This window comes from Athene noctua, chromosome 21 (assembly GCF_965140245.1).
Source record: "Athene noctua chromosome 21, bAthNoc1.hap1.1, whole genome shotgun sequence".
Taxonomy (NCBI): Eukaryota; Metazoa; Chordata; class Aves; order Strigiformes; family Strigidae; genus Athene; species Athene noctua.
Window position 1 is genome coordinate 663,450 of NC_134057.1, and position 14,931 is coordinate 678,380.

At 43.9% G+C, this 14,931-nt stretch overlaps 1 pseudogene; it reads left to right on the forward strand.

Annotated features, from left to right (window-relative positions):
- Positions 1 to 11,224, forward strand: part of LOC141968915 (transmembrane protein 209-like) — a 77,917-nt pseudogene extending 66,693 nt beyond the window's left edge.
- The last annotated feature ends 3,707 nt before the right edge of the window (positions 11,225 to 14,931 follow it).

Genomic DNA, 14,931 nt, shown 5'->3' on the forward strand with positions numbered 1-14,931 from the left:
GGGCATATTATGAAATAGCAATGTCTGTCACATACAGACACAAGAGCTCAGCCTCAGCCCCAGACTCCACAGCAACTCCTTGGTGATTCTCCACTTACCACTAGAATTACAAGTAAATGAAAGAATGAAAAATAAACAGGGTGAAAAAAACCCCACCTTCTCTACATATTGATACTAGCCCAGTCATTGCTCCCTCTCATTTCTGCTTAGTACAACCTCAGTGACTGACTGCAGCACCAGGCTAGTTATTTACTTTGTGATTTCCTTTGGAGCAATAGAGTAACCCATTTTAGAGCCAAACGTAGCAACTCTTAATTACTGACCTTAATAACTATTTTCAATCTGCCTTCTTAAAGAAATAAAGGTATGCAATCACTCCGTCCTATCTCTGCCTCTCCCACCCTACATTTTCAATCCAGTTTGAGGTACAGATGGAAGTTTGCATGGATTAATCACCAACACCACCTGTGCAGCTGCAACTGGATTTTCTTGTATTCCAGTTTTTATTATATTTTTTCTTCCAGGAAGTCACCCAGTAGTTTCTTTATGTTCCTTTATACTGCTACTGCTGGTAGAAGGAATATCTAGGTGATTATACCCAAATGCATCTGCGATGGCAACATATTAATCTCTGTCCAGTTGCATTAAAGTCAGGCAAGGGAGAAAAACCCTTATAATGATTTCACAAAAGTAAATTCTTCCAGACGCCCAAGAACTAACACCATATATCTGCATACTGCAGCCCCACCCTCACTCTGCAGGGCAGAAACAGCCAGTCAGATACTTTGAAATCAGCCCTTTTGTCTCTCCCACCTCCCTGCCCCTTTTTTTAAAATATATATTTTCTTTAGCAAATCTTGTCTGCCCAAGGAGCAAGTTCAGCCTACCACAAAACACGTCACAAAACCTTTAAGCATTAGGAACCTTTTGCAGCCCAACTGCTCTCCATGTTCTGCATCACACAGAACAGCACATGTGCACACATCCAGAGGAAACATCACCAAAACCCACAGAAACATGAAAACAATTGTTTAGTAGTCTCTCTACATCCCAAACTACTGAAGAGCTACTTCCTGAATTACACATCTTGAGCAGCAACAAGATTGAGGGCATCACTAAGAGATTTGTGAAACTGTTTGCTCTGACTCTTCTGGTTCCTTCTGGAAGACCAGGGGTGGTTTTTTCTTTTTTTTTTTTTTTAACCTCTTCATTAAAGCTTTGTACCTCCCTCTTGCTCCATCATTGAGTATACTTGCTTTCTCTATATATCTAATATACTTGCTTTCTATAATGAGGAAGTGCCATGGCCAACAGTAGCCGTTCAGGCAATGGGTGCTCCATCACTTTTAAATTGCTGTTGTTACCACAAAGACAAATGAACTGAGGGGTTGGAATCTGAATAACTGGTGGTTTGGGTGAGCATGTCACGCTGTCTGTCTCAGGCCCCCGGTCCTGTTCCCCGTGATTATTGTTTTAACTTGCAGCAGTTACTCTGGTTTGGTGCTTTTGAAACTACTGATTCTGTTTAGAGGCTACCAAAACCCTGCTAGGATTATACACAACACCTCTAGTTTTTATAAAAATCCTTCTCTATTTAAGAGAGTATTCAGGGTGGTTGGGGGAGCTCCCTTCAGAATACAACAAATGCATGTTTCTGCAGAAATAAATTACTGTCTAATGATTTCATCACCCAAACTGCTACACCTAAATGAGTGGTTACACATATTATGAATTCAGATAGATTTCTATTTATACAGCATTTGTCTGAGATGCTTTTAAATATAAATTGCAGCACCTAATGCCAAGTTTTATAACATGTCATTCACAATCCATTAAGTATTTTATTACATGTATTGTAGAAGAAATAAATTTATAGTCCCCATTTATAGTATTAATAAGGAATGATGAAACCACACTAAAGATATGTTGCTTTTTGGTTTATGTGGAGGTTTACTGCTAAAGCATAATTACAAGTCATGTTTTAATGTTTTATTATAATAAAATACATGATCTGCGCGCTGTTGGAGAACGGCTTGCAGAGAGCAAGGCCATGGGTCTGTGCAGGAGCTGGTCGCAGCCATCTGAGGTAAACAGAGGAAAAAACCCAGGGTACAGTTATGCTAACAAAGGACTGTTATGTTAACGAAGAGAGAAACTGAGGTACACAATGGCCTTGAGTGTGATGGGAAACAACCTTGGGAAAGAAGGCAGGCCAGAAGAGGGAAGATGTTGTGATATACCTGAAATGCCACAAGGGGCTGAGATATTATAATGCAGCCTTTTACATGTATCCAATAGATTTGTGAGTAGTATGCATGGTTATTGTAGAGTGCTTAGATAAGGGGTGATTTCTTCCAATAAAGTTGAAGCTTGCTCTATCATTCACATTGAATCGGCTGCTTGCTTCCTCCGCCCGCCGCAAGTGGCGCACCGAACAGGGTTACCCGAACTCTGCTTTTCCACCGAACGGAACTCAGGAAGCTGCGGGACGGACTCAGAGTAGGAAGGCAACGCTGCCACCTCCTCAGCGCCAGCTGCAGGTGTTCACTCCGAGAAGAGCTACCCCGGAAAAGCCGCAGTAGGGGACTTACCCAGGAAAGGCCAAGGAATTAAGGAACCTGGTTGTTGGCTACTTGATCGGATGCTAAAGAAGGTCGTCAAGCTACACGATCCAGCATTTTAAGGAATTTAAGGAATTTTCGCCCGGGTAGGAATATTTGAATGAGAGGTAGTCCTAAAACTTTTTGCTTTTTAGAAAAGCGGGGAGTAAGTCCGATAAAAGACTTAGCTGCGCTGATTGGTCTGGGCAAGGCTAAGGGACACTTTAAAGAGCCAAATTTATTGTTTAAAGAATCGGAATGGTGTGATAATCTTTTAGACCCTGATGCTGTAAATCCTGAAAAAGAATCTGGACTGTCTGGTCTGTGTCCTCCCTTAACTGAGAATGATCCATAGGTAAAAGTGAGGTGAAAAAACCTTGGCGCAAGGGAATATGGACATGGCAAGAAAAATTCTTACTCCCGTAAACTATGAGCTGAGTCATCAGCCGTGTTGGGAAAAACGGCATTTTTCTGTTATTCAAGATTTAGAGAAAAGCATTAATAAGAACAGGCTGCAAAAACTCAGATTACAACAGCTGTACTGGAGGCGATGGCTCAGGGATATCGATTGGTCCCATAAAAATTGGCTAGCACCTTTAAGAAAAACAAACAAACAAACAAAAAAAAACGGCATTCACACCGGCACAGTACTCTACCTTGAAAACCGACCGTGTGGATCTCTATGCTTAACATTCAGAGCTGGCGGCGGTGGCCCGGGGCCTCCCCGACCCCCCCGCGGAGCGGCCGCCTGCGGCTGAGCCCGGCACTGCGCGCTCGGCACCCCCCGCCAAAAGCAGCAGGGGGATGCGGCACAGGCTTTATATGTTCTTAATGGAGTCCTCGTATTGGTAATATTTGTCACTTTATGTTGTGAGTGATGAGTGTCAGGAGCTCCCCTGTGTGTGTGTGTGTGTGTGTGTGTGTGTGTGTGTGTGAGACGCGGCCGCTGCAGCCGCGGAGTTCTCCGGCCAGGGAAGCGGCAGCGAGGAACTGCAGGGTCCTAGTGCCCGCCCGCTGGGGCATCGGTGCTGCGGTTTGTTCGGGCTCAGTGTTCTCAGTGTTACAGGTGAAATACTCCTCCAGCAGGAGGCAGTAATTCTGTGTTGATTGTTGTTTTGAATTTAGGTGCATACTCTGCGGGGAGAGTGCACCTCTGTACCATCTGCCTAATGAAAATATTGTTAAAAAATCATCTGCAACCTTACAAGGGTTGTTTGTTTTACTAGGGGTGGTCGATGCTAGTTATGAAGAGAAAAATCAAAATTATGGTCTGTACCCCCGTGTTCAGTAACAGAAGGGTCAAAAAATTATTCACTTTGTTAATTTTACTGCGGCTCCCCCTAATAGTAAACGAAGAAGCCACAATTACTCAGGATTTAGATCAGCAGGTACCCCTTAAATATTTTTGGACTAAAACAGTGACACCAGGTTAACTTCTGGTAAAATGTACTCTCATTAAAGCTAAAAAATCTGTCGAGCTGACAGACATTTTAGATACTGGTGCAGATGTAACCATAATATCTGTGAGCAGATTGGCTGTTAGCTCCGGTAATTCAAATGCTTTTCAGGGTTGGTGTCATGCTGTGACAATTTAAAGCAAGGATCTCATTCACGTAAGGGGCCCAGAAAATTGGGTAGCAAATATTCATCCATTTATATTGGAAAACTCCTATTGCATTTTAAAGTCATAACTGTATGACTCAATGAGGAACTCAAATTGGATCAAATTTGTCTTAATCACCACTGTAGCACAACCCACCCTGAAACCCACCCTGACACTAACCTTGTGAACCGAATCACCTGTGTGTATTGTCCTGCAACAACTTAAAACTGTATTAAAACTTTAAAAGATTTACAAACACTGTTAGGAACCATGAATTATATACAGCCATCGTCGGCCTAACTGATGATGATCTACATAGCTTATTTGATATTTTGTGAAATGATCCTTCACTGACATCACCCAAAGTACTTACAAAGGAGTCAAAACAAGATCTTCACCACATAGCCAACACCATCTCAAACAGACAAGCATCGCAAGTACACTGCATTCCCCCACAGGACAAGCTATCATAGAAAGAACACGCTAAACCTTGAAAGTGCTTTTGCAAAAACAAAAGGGGGGAGAGATCTTGGCTCCAGGTCAACCATTCACTCTGCTGTAAAACGCATGCATTTTTTCCACCAGAATGCCAGAGCAGTACAAAAACAGTTTTCTTTATCAAGGCATCCAGCTAAAAACATCACTGCAACTTGCCCTGAATACCAGACAGACTCCATCTCTTCAAACCTTTTAAACATCTCCCCTGTGTTACAGGTGTCACCAGTATTGTGTCATCTTTCATCACAGATACCAGATCAACAAGAAGTCCAGAGCAAAGCTCAAGTGTTAACAAAAACCTAGAAAGGGGTAACTGGGAAGGACCATTTCCTTTTTAAAATTCCCAGGTCATCCCTCACCCAATATGTTTCTTTTCCCACACTTTTTGACTGTCAAAGTCTAGAATCAGCAGGGAACTAAAGTCTTTCCTCTTTACCTTTTCCTTAATTTATGTCTCAGAATTTCATTTCCTATTACTGGCTAGGAAAAGATCAGATGTTTGGAAAAAACATTTTCCTTATTTCTCCTGTTACACTGTCCCCAGGAAAGGCTAACTCCACACTTTCTCAGTTCTCCCATTTGCCAAACAAGCAGAGAGGAAGACAATCTTCTTTGCACACATAAGGGGGAAAGGTCACTGCTTTGAAAAAAAAATATTTTAAAAGCATCCGAAGATAATTAACACTTTCAGAAAAAGATTGCCATGGGTTTTGATGATTTTCCCCCTCTAAACCAAATTACTGGGGAAGAGGGAGTAGGTAAGAGAAAGGTACAGGTTATTTTTTTATTAGTTCAGGTTTTGATCTGAATAATTATTGCTTTCCTCCCAAGTAGCTCTGAATCCTATGATCTATGTCTTGCTAGCCCTTCCCAGAGGCTTTCACATTCATGAGTCCTCAGTCAATCCCTGCTCAGCTGCTGTTATTTCAAACATGTACCTGAACAAAATTTCAAGTGAAACATGTCTGAAGAGGTCTTTATAGAAGTCTCTGACATTAAATTACTGTCTCATGTATAATTACTGATTGGTTGTGTATCGGAAATGGAAACCAAAACATGAACTCATGGCATTACCTATCAGCCTTTCCATTTTCTATCCCTGTGATACTTGAATGTCTCTCACTAGGACAGAAGGTTTGAAGGCAGAATTGCCCTGAAGAAAAATATTTCATCCCATATCACAGAGGGAAAACAGAGGCAGAACTAAGTTGCTCAAAGTAAACACAATTTCTGTGACAAAGCAGTAAGAGAATGCTGATTTCTGGAGCACTATTTTATAAGTTAGGAACAGAAATCTATCACTGCTTACTTAGAGATTTAAGAGGAAAGTAGGAAGCCCTGAAAGATCACGAGACATAAATCCTAGGATTTCAAATGTTATGGTTTTAAGAATCTTTAAATATGATAAAGCAGTTTTCCTAATGAAAATATTTTGAAGATATACCTCCAATTAAAACAGAAGTTTGTGATATGAAAACATTAGCAGTTAATGTACACAACCGCGAATTTTGCAATCTTTTTTGTTTTTTTAAAGCACGAATCTTCTTAAGTAAAGCTGGGTAAACAAAGGCACAGGCAAGCTAAGCACGTTACCAATCTTACAGCAAAGTAAATAAAAGAACAGAAAAACGACCGAAGTCCCAGTTCTTAGCCACACACTAACCAAGAATCCAACCCCTAGACTTTCTCCAGCTTACCTACCAGATTTATTTTGACTGGTGTATACTAGTGATACTAATGTTTGCAGATAAATTCAGCAGGTAGAGAACTTTATCAAGATCATTGTCTTTTCCAACTTGTCATGTATATCCTATATTTACATAGTAACAGACAATATTTATTTTAACTAAAGACAAAAATGACTGCTTACGAAGAGATTGTTATATGGAAACATAGCAATGCCTTCATATTGGTATGATTATGATACCTATTTCATCTTACCCCATTAATCCTACTCTCCACATCAAATCCTTAGCCAATTCCATTTGTTACCCACAGTTTTTAATATTTGCACTGGGTTGGTATTTTAAATTCCTTTGTCCAGTCTCCTTCCTCTCTGTCACAAGATGTCCTTGATCTCTTCCAATTTACTTCCTCTCAGCCTAAACTCTTGAAATCCATCAGAAGTCTAGGCTATCCAGCCACATGCTCACATCGTTCTATCTAGAGAGAGGGCTAAAACACAATAATTAATGTTTTTAATCCTTTAATCCTTTTCTGGAATGCATCTAATGAGTAGGCTGCTTCCTAAATAACTTAGCATACAGGAAGAAAAAGCAATTACAAAAGCAGAAGAACACACAAAGTAACATCCAAATAGCAAAAAGCAAATAGCTTGGTTCACTGGCCACATCTCAATTTCCTGTGTGCACCCTTCAAAACTCAGATGTTACAAAGCACTAAAATGAAAGCTCTGGAAGTGAACTGCTTTCCGCTCTAGGTCCATGCAAGGTGCGTCATGCTCTGGCAGTGATTTGTTTTCTTCCCCTCATTCCCCTCTGGCAGTGAGTGTGGACTATGCAGTTGAGACTGCACAACCTGCATCGCCTCAAACAGCTGCAGCTTTGTTTGTGCTTGAGGCCAGTGCCTCCAATCACAAAGACTTAATTAAACATCACCCCTGTGCACTTCAGTAAATTCATAAAATACAGTATACTACCTACATTCTTCTGGTTAAGCAGTGGTTGAAAATGGTAATAACAGAAAACCTACATCAACCTCTTTGACCTTGCTGATCTAGCAGTACCCTCCTTTCAAACTTGGTCAAGCCCACTGTTTTTGCCCAGGAAAAAAAGGATGAAAAGCCTGAACTTTTTCCAGCAGGAGTCAGTAGTGGAGGCTTCTTGGGGCAATGTTTTTATCATCCTTTAGCAGCCAGAAAGTGCCAGAAGATAACCTACTGAAATTCACAGTGCAACTCCTACTCCATGAAGGCAGTTTCTTTCCTACCCTGAGCACACCATGTCAGGCACAGAAAAGAAAATGGATCCAAAGGATCAAGCCCTACAGTGGCAATCCTACTTGAGTCAGAGCTCAGGGAAGAACGAGGCAAGAATGATTTCTCACAAGGTGGGCATTAAACCTGTGCAGCAAGCAACAGCACTGAGAGATCATTCAAATATCAGAGCACAAGAGGTGTAGTTAGAAGTATATTTCCTCTGCAGCTATTGCCATGGTCATGTTCAATGCCTTCTCTAGCTTAAAGGAGAGAAACAAACAGTGCTATCAGGAATTACATCAGTGAAATGAAGAAAAAAATATCATTCAGAGAACAAGGCAGAAAAAAATTAATAGAGGGAAATGACAGACACTCTTTCTTGACAGAGTCTCATAGAGGACCTTTATTCCAGTAGAATTATTATCAATGTACAGAATAAAATCAGAATCAGGTCAAATAGTTCTTTCTCTTTTCACCACTGGTGTCAGGACAAGAGGCAAGTCTTGGACAAACAGCTCTCACACTAACATTGCACAGGGGGGGTCATATTTTTCAGCTCTAAAGGGGGAAAGTATTCATCCACTCCCTTGGGCCTATTAGGACACAGATGAAACTGTTCATTCTTTTCAAAAAGCCTAAAATCTTCTTTTAATCTAAGAATTCTGCTTCCAAAAGTTACTTCTCTGGAAGGCTCCAGGAGCACAAACAAACTGCAATGGGGATCACAGACAGCCTCCTGGGAACATCCTCTATACAACAGCAGGCTCTCAGTCAATCCTGCTGATACAGGTACAGATCTAACGTAAGGGATAGTAGGAAGAAAGGGAAAAGCCGAAGTAAAGGCTGCTCTACAGCTATTTTCTGCCTTGGTGAGCCCTGGAAAACCAAGCATAATAACTGCAGAAGGCAGTTTCACCAGCATTTCAGATGCAACATATTCAGAGCTTTGATTGTAACCCTGCGGGTTTTTGCATGTGACTAGTTTCATTATTGTGATTAGAAATGCATACCTAGGTACTGGTCCTGCTCTACAGGAACAGAAATTTGCAGGATTAGTGTTAAGACAGCTGGACACAAAAGACAGCACCTGCATTAAAAATTTTAATTTCATACTCATTATTCAAAAAGCTCCTAACATCCACCAATAGAAGTGGGAATAACAGTGGGAATAGCTTAATCTGGCTTTTCAGAGTATGTCCAATGTGAGCAGTGCAAGGATGGGAGTCCCATGCTCCCCCCGGGGACCTGGCAAGAAGGATTCACAAGCCAACAGCTGCTGGCTCTTCTGTACGCTACAAGATACTCTCCTATCTTAACCCCACTTCTGCATCATTATAGTTCTACTTCTTCCAATTAAACTATTTAATTTTGGGGCCGTGTTAATGAGATCCCTTCCTGAACACCTGCAGCTCTCTTAGGGGTCTGTCTTATCCTTTAAGGATACCCCTTGCAGGTCATTACCCTCAGAGTTGCACATGAATGAGATTTCTTGTGCTTGCAGAAGCCTACTTGTTCCCTTGAGTGCAATTGGCCTAATTCCTGACTTAAAAATAGAACAACCAAGCAACCTAACACCTAAACCCAAACATTGCAGCATCTTCTGAGAGGCAGCCATTTACTCATATGCCGGGCAAGCTCCTTCAATTCTCCTCATGTGTCACATAATAGGGGGGTATAAGTCAAGTGGGCAATCCCAAAGTCAGGTGTGATTTGTTGGTCACAACACCATTTATTACACTCAACATTTCTCAGCTCTTTTTAAGCTCTTTCATTTATACATTTTAAAATACATAACCACTAAATCTCAGCCCCCAGTAATGCCAACAGAAATCCTTCAGTTTCTTTAACTAGCTGCACATTGGTGGAAGGTATTTACTTGGTACCAAAATGCTTTTGATTGTTTCCCTTCTACAAGAAGACTGCATAATGACCAGAGGCATTAAGACAAACCTTCTCATACGTTCCAGCTCCCACCACACTTCAGACCAGACAACCTGGTTGGCCAGAAGCCTCAGTCTCCAAGAAAACCATGTTAAGTAAAAAGTTGGAGGAGAAAACAAACAAAGAATAAAAATAAGGAAAAAAGAATGTTAACTTTTTTCTCTGGGATGTTAAAAGTGTTGATTTCTCATCAAGGCTACTTAGAAACACCTAAAGGTCTCTCCACTGAAAATTCAGTCCCCCAAAGAAGATTTCAACTTTTGTCCTTGCAGCAAGTATTTTTTGTTCTGGTGGTTCTATCTTTATTGATGAAAAATGTAGAGTCAACTACCAAAAAATTGCTACCCAAAGTATATTACCTGTGTCACCAGAGACACGGTTCAGAGCTCAATCTTATCTCCTCCTGGTTTCATTGCTTTCTGGATGGATGTTTGTTTAAGCCTGTCCCTGAGTTAGGCTGCTGACACTGGTGTTATCTGTACATTCTGAAGAGCTGTGGTGATATGTGTGTTCTTGACCCTGAGGAGACCGAGCTCCGCCCCGGGCAGTGTCAGAGTGCTGCTGGAGCCCGGGAGAGGCCGGGTACCTGACCGGGCTGAGCCAGCGCCCACGTCCCCTCTTTGGGGGGCTGAGTCTGAACTGCTCTGCTTGTGCTTTTGCCCCAAGGGACTGGACGCGGATGGAGAGGAGGAAGTGCTGCTCCTGACGTTCACCTTCGACGCGACCAAAGAGGCCATTCAGACCTTCCCTCTGAAGGTACGCTCCACGGGCAGGGGAGGATGCCGGGGAGCAAACCAGGCTTGGCTGGGAGCCCATGGCAGGGGGGTGTGAACGCTTCCTCCCTGGGCACAGGGCCCCGGGCCCCCGCCCAGAGAGCCCTGGCGGGGCTGAGGAGCAGGCGGTGGTGGTAGCAAAGGGAGAGCAAGGGCAAGGTCACGCCGTGGGAGCACGACTCCTGAGAGGGCCCTGGCTGCAGGCAGTGCCCTCAGCAGGGCCAGCTGCACACACGCCCCTCCACCAAACGGCGCCCGTGTGCCCTGGAGAAACAGGGACGGCCGATGGCCACAGCCGCCAGGCAACCCCGTCGCTGCATCCCGTGGCCCACTGGCAGCTGGACAGGGCCCTCTCCTCGCAGCAGGGCATCCCCTTCTCTGCGGTGCTCACCCTGCCAGGAGGAAGGCAGGCAGAGCGGGCAGCGGGGCCCGGGGGGCTGCGCGCCAGCTGCCCCACGCACAGGAGCCCCTCCTCGGCCTCTCTGTCGGCGCAGAGCGAGGGGCAGGGGGAAGGGGGACGCAGCCCCAGCCGGGCCAGCACGCAGAGGAGGCCAGGAGCCTTCCCCCGTGCCGTTCCCCGGCCTTCCCAGCGGCCCCAGCGCCAGCAGTGACCCCGATGGCAGCAGCCGCTCCCATCCGCCTCCGGGAGCTGGTTCCTGTGCAGGAGCAGGGCTGGCAGGGAGGGACTGACTGCACTGTCGCTCATAACACCTCTGCTTCCTTTTCCCTCTTGTCTTCACAGAACGCCCCGTTTCCCAGAGCCTTTTCACTCCTCAGATTCCTTGTGAAGAGCAACTGGGGAAACCCCGAGTACACCTGCATTTACCGGGTGCAGGTGCACGGGCTGATGGGGAAATCAGGAGCCAGCTGAGCCCTGTCCTGCTCTGGGCCAGGCGGGAGTTCCCTCTCCTTGGCTGAGGGGAGCACGGCTGAGGGCAGGGCTGGGTTGGAGCATTCCACATCGGGTCACGTCACGCTCCGTGTCCAGGAGGACGCTGCTCCCCCACGCCCCGTTTCGGTTCCCGGGTCGTGGCAGATTCTCTGGTGCGGTCGGGTCGCTGCTGGGGACGGGCCTGGACCGGCCACCGCTCGGGGACCACCTTCACCTGTTCTGGACTTGTTGTTGTTAGTAAATTTTTTTATTCAACCTGTGAATTTCTTCTTTTGTTCCTCTCCTATTTCACTGAGCTGGGGCGGGGGTGAAGTAAGCAAGGGGCCATGTGGCGATTGCCTGCTGGCTGAGTTCAAACCACAGCAAACCAGAGAAAAACAAGAAGGACCAAAAGAAAAAGGAAGAAAAGAGGGGAGACATAAATACAAGCTGGTTTGGTCTGGCACCTGGCCAGCAGCCAGGCTGGCTGGTTGTGGGTGAACCCGTCATTTCCATCAAGCGGGTGTAGGGAGCCCGTCTGACTGGCCTGTCGGAGAGCCCCTTCCCCACCCCGTGAACGTCCCCGTTCTTGATCTCGCTGCTCTCTGGCGGGGTCTGTTTGTGCCCGGGGGCACACACAGACACAGACTGCGACCTTCTGCCAGGCCCGACTTGGTCAAAGCCTTGAAATAATTAATCACCAGAGAGCGGGTGCACAGATCATGCCAGTGCACACATTTCATTTCCCACCACAATAAAACATCCTCAGCATCTCATTTCTTCTCCTCTTTCCTCTTCCCGGCTTACCCTCAGTGGCACTGACTCACTCTGCAGAAAATAAATAGTAAAAACCTAAAAAAATCACACATAGCAGACAAGAGGGACTTCTTCAGAAAGAAATGGCTCTATAGATAAAACAGTGGGTTAAATTAGTTTCTAATTCATTCTCGAGTTCTCTGTCCTCTGCTTTGACAGGTGTCGGCTGAAGATCTCTCTCTACTCAAGAAGCTCTAGAGTGGGAAATCCCGGCAGGAGTCTTGGGGGACAGAAGCCAGGCAGACCAAAACCTGCTAATTGTTCTTTCTGTTTAGTCAATAAACTTTAAGGAGCATAAGAATTACTACTCTGATGGCAAAAGCAGAACGGGATGAAGGGGATGGAGATTTTTAGAACTGGTCTTCCATGTATCACAACTATGTAGCATGAAAAGCTTTACTTTGACCACATTCCACAGTTCCTTCCTCGCCAGAAGGAACTTCATCACAGGAATTTTCATACCGCTAAACTGGCAAAAATGTATACAAGGCTTTTTATCCCTTTCTATCCTTCCACACTTGTTCCATTAAACCGTTTCCCACTCTCCAGGTCACAATCTCCGTAAGCAGAAAAGTGCCACACACTTGTCATAAACTGGGTAGGATATGACAAAGTTTCAAATAGATCAGTAGGCGTAAAATCAGAAACTTTAAAATGGAAAGAGAAAGAAAAAAAAAAAAAGAAAAAAGTGTGGTGGGGGAAAAATTCTTTTCTACCTTGACTGTTAGCTTCTTAAGCTGCCAGTATTTAACGTTAACATCTCTGTATTTCAAGGCCGTGATTGCAAGAGTTCTGCTATTTGTGGATATCAGTGAGAGATTATCTGCCTTTCACCACCTCAGGTGCTCCACCTTCACTGCTTCATGGATTTGATTTTATTTCATTTTTTGAAATGTTTAAACGGTTAGAATCTAACCTCCAAGGTGTAATGGGCAAAAGAGCCCATTTTAAGTGAAATTAAATTACACTTCTCTGAATTTCAGTGCAAAAAGTTGCCTCCACTGGTACACTCATCCACAAGAACATTAGCACCTCCAACCTCATGGACACCCATAATTTATTTCTGTAAACAGTAAATTACTAAACATAGCACAGCACTCTCTGAAAGAGAAGAAGAATGCACACAATCAGCATTTTCCATTTTGACTAGAAAATGAAGATCTCTAACCGCAGTTAAGCCTGAACTTAAAATCAATCATATCTGGACCCCAAATGAGGTATGGGTGGTGATATGCCACACACCTGGGCTCAACTCTTGAAAGCAACGATTCACTGAGGAATATTTTAGGTTATTAGGCAGAGGCTCAACTAGAGTCTCGGCAACTCAATTAATGTCTGGGTTTTCACAGGCTTGTTTGTTGTGGGGCACCACTTGTACCCTGGATTCACCTTCACAAACGCATCCTTGTACTAGGAAAGAAAAGGAAAATTACCAGTCATGGCAGTCATGCCATTATACTGTACACAGCGCAATAGAGTGCACTGCTTGTGAGAGGATTTAATACAGTAAATAATCCTTAAATGTCTTGATTTTTTAACAGTTCAAGCACGTCCCTAGAGTCTGACCACCAACACAATCTAACAGGAAGAAATATTAAGAGAGGTAGAACTGTATTTAAAAACGTGGGGTTTCTCTTTCCTCTCTGGAGGGATTATCACCCAAAGCTGGCTGAATTTCTGATCCTGGAAACTGCTCCCCAGTGCTTGTATGTGCACCCCGGGAAACAAAGCTATTCGAATTCTTCTGCAGCCACAATCTTTGTTTACTTTCTAGTTGGAATTAAATGAAAACATACATTTAGCAAGAAATGCAGCATGACACCCCTTACCTTGCACCCATTTTTCTCTGATAGATCAGTATTCTGGAATATTTGAGCACATTCTCTCACAAATCAGGCACTGAAAATAAACCACTCCCATATCACCTCATTTTCAGTAACTTCCGATACATCAACCCCATGTTCCTTCCAAAACGTACCGTGCTGCACAGCTGGTGCAAAGAGAAGAGCGTGAGAGCTGGGTGCCTGCGGACAGGAGCGACCCGGCCCGTGGGGCGCCCTCGTAGCTTCGGATAGTCGGTAGCTCAGGGTCTGTAAAATCAGGCTGCTTTTCCTCCCTTTGCTCGTTACTAGGTGGACGATGTTTTTTTTTCCTTTGGCTGCACACATGCGAAATGTCTGTTGGTGGAAAACTGGATTTGGCAAAGTCGTAAGTGGGGTCAAACCATTTGATTTGGCTTCACTCTTGGATTCAGCATCTGGTTGAACCAGCGGGCACACATGAGTCTGAGCAGGCACATCTGAATTTGTCTAGCAGATGTAGGCGACTGTTCATGCTGTACCGCGTATGTGTCCAGCATCAGCAAGGACAAAATTGTTACATAATAGATTAATTTGTAAAAATAATCTTCAGTCATAAAAAACAGACAGAAGAGACTTTCAGCTTTGGAAGGTTTAATAATTTTAAAGCAGAGGCTGAATTTTCTGCAGTGAATTGTCTTTGGAGCAAAATAAGCTAAAATGGAAAAAGCCACTGCCCTTCTGGAGTAAGCTTACCCATTACTGAGAAATGTTTTGCATAATTATAGGAGTAGAATGATATCTGTTATTTCCTGGAGTAAGCAAGTTCTCAGTATGATTTTTTTTTTTTTTTTTTTTTTAATGCAAAAAAGGGGAAGTTAACGTTTATATCCCTACAGTCTAGTAATAAATAATAGCTGGGGGATTCCTTCGCTCTGTTGTCAGAGGAGTTACACCTGAGATTCAGTGTTCATCAAAGCAGTTTCCTCATTCCTTGTTAGAGCCTCTGCTTCTCTGGAACGTTTTAATTTCCAAGAGGGTCACTCCACGTGGAAACAACTGGCTTAATTGCAGGTGGACCTGAGAATGACA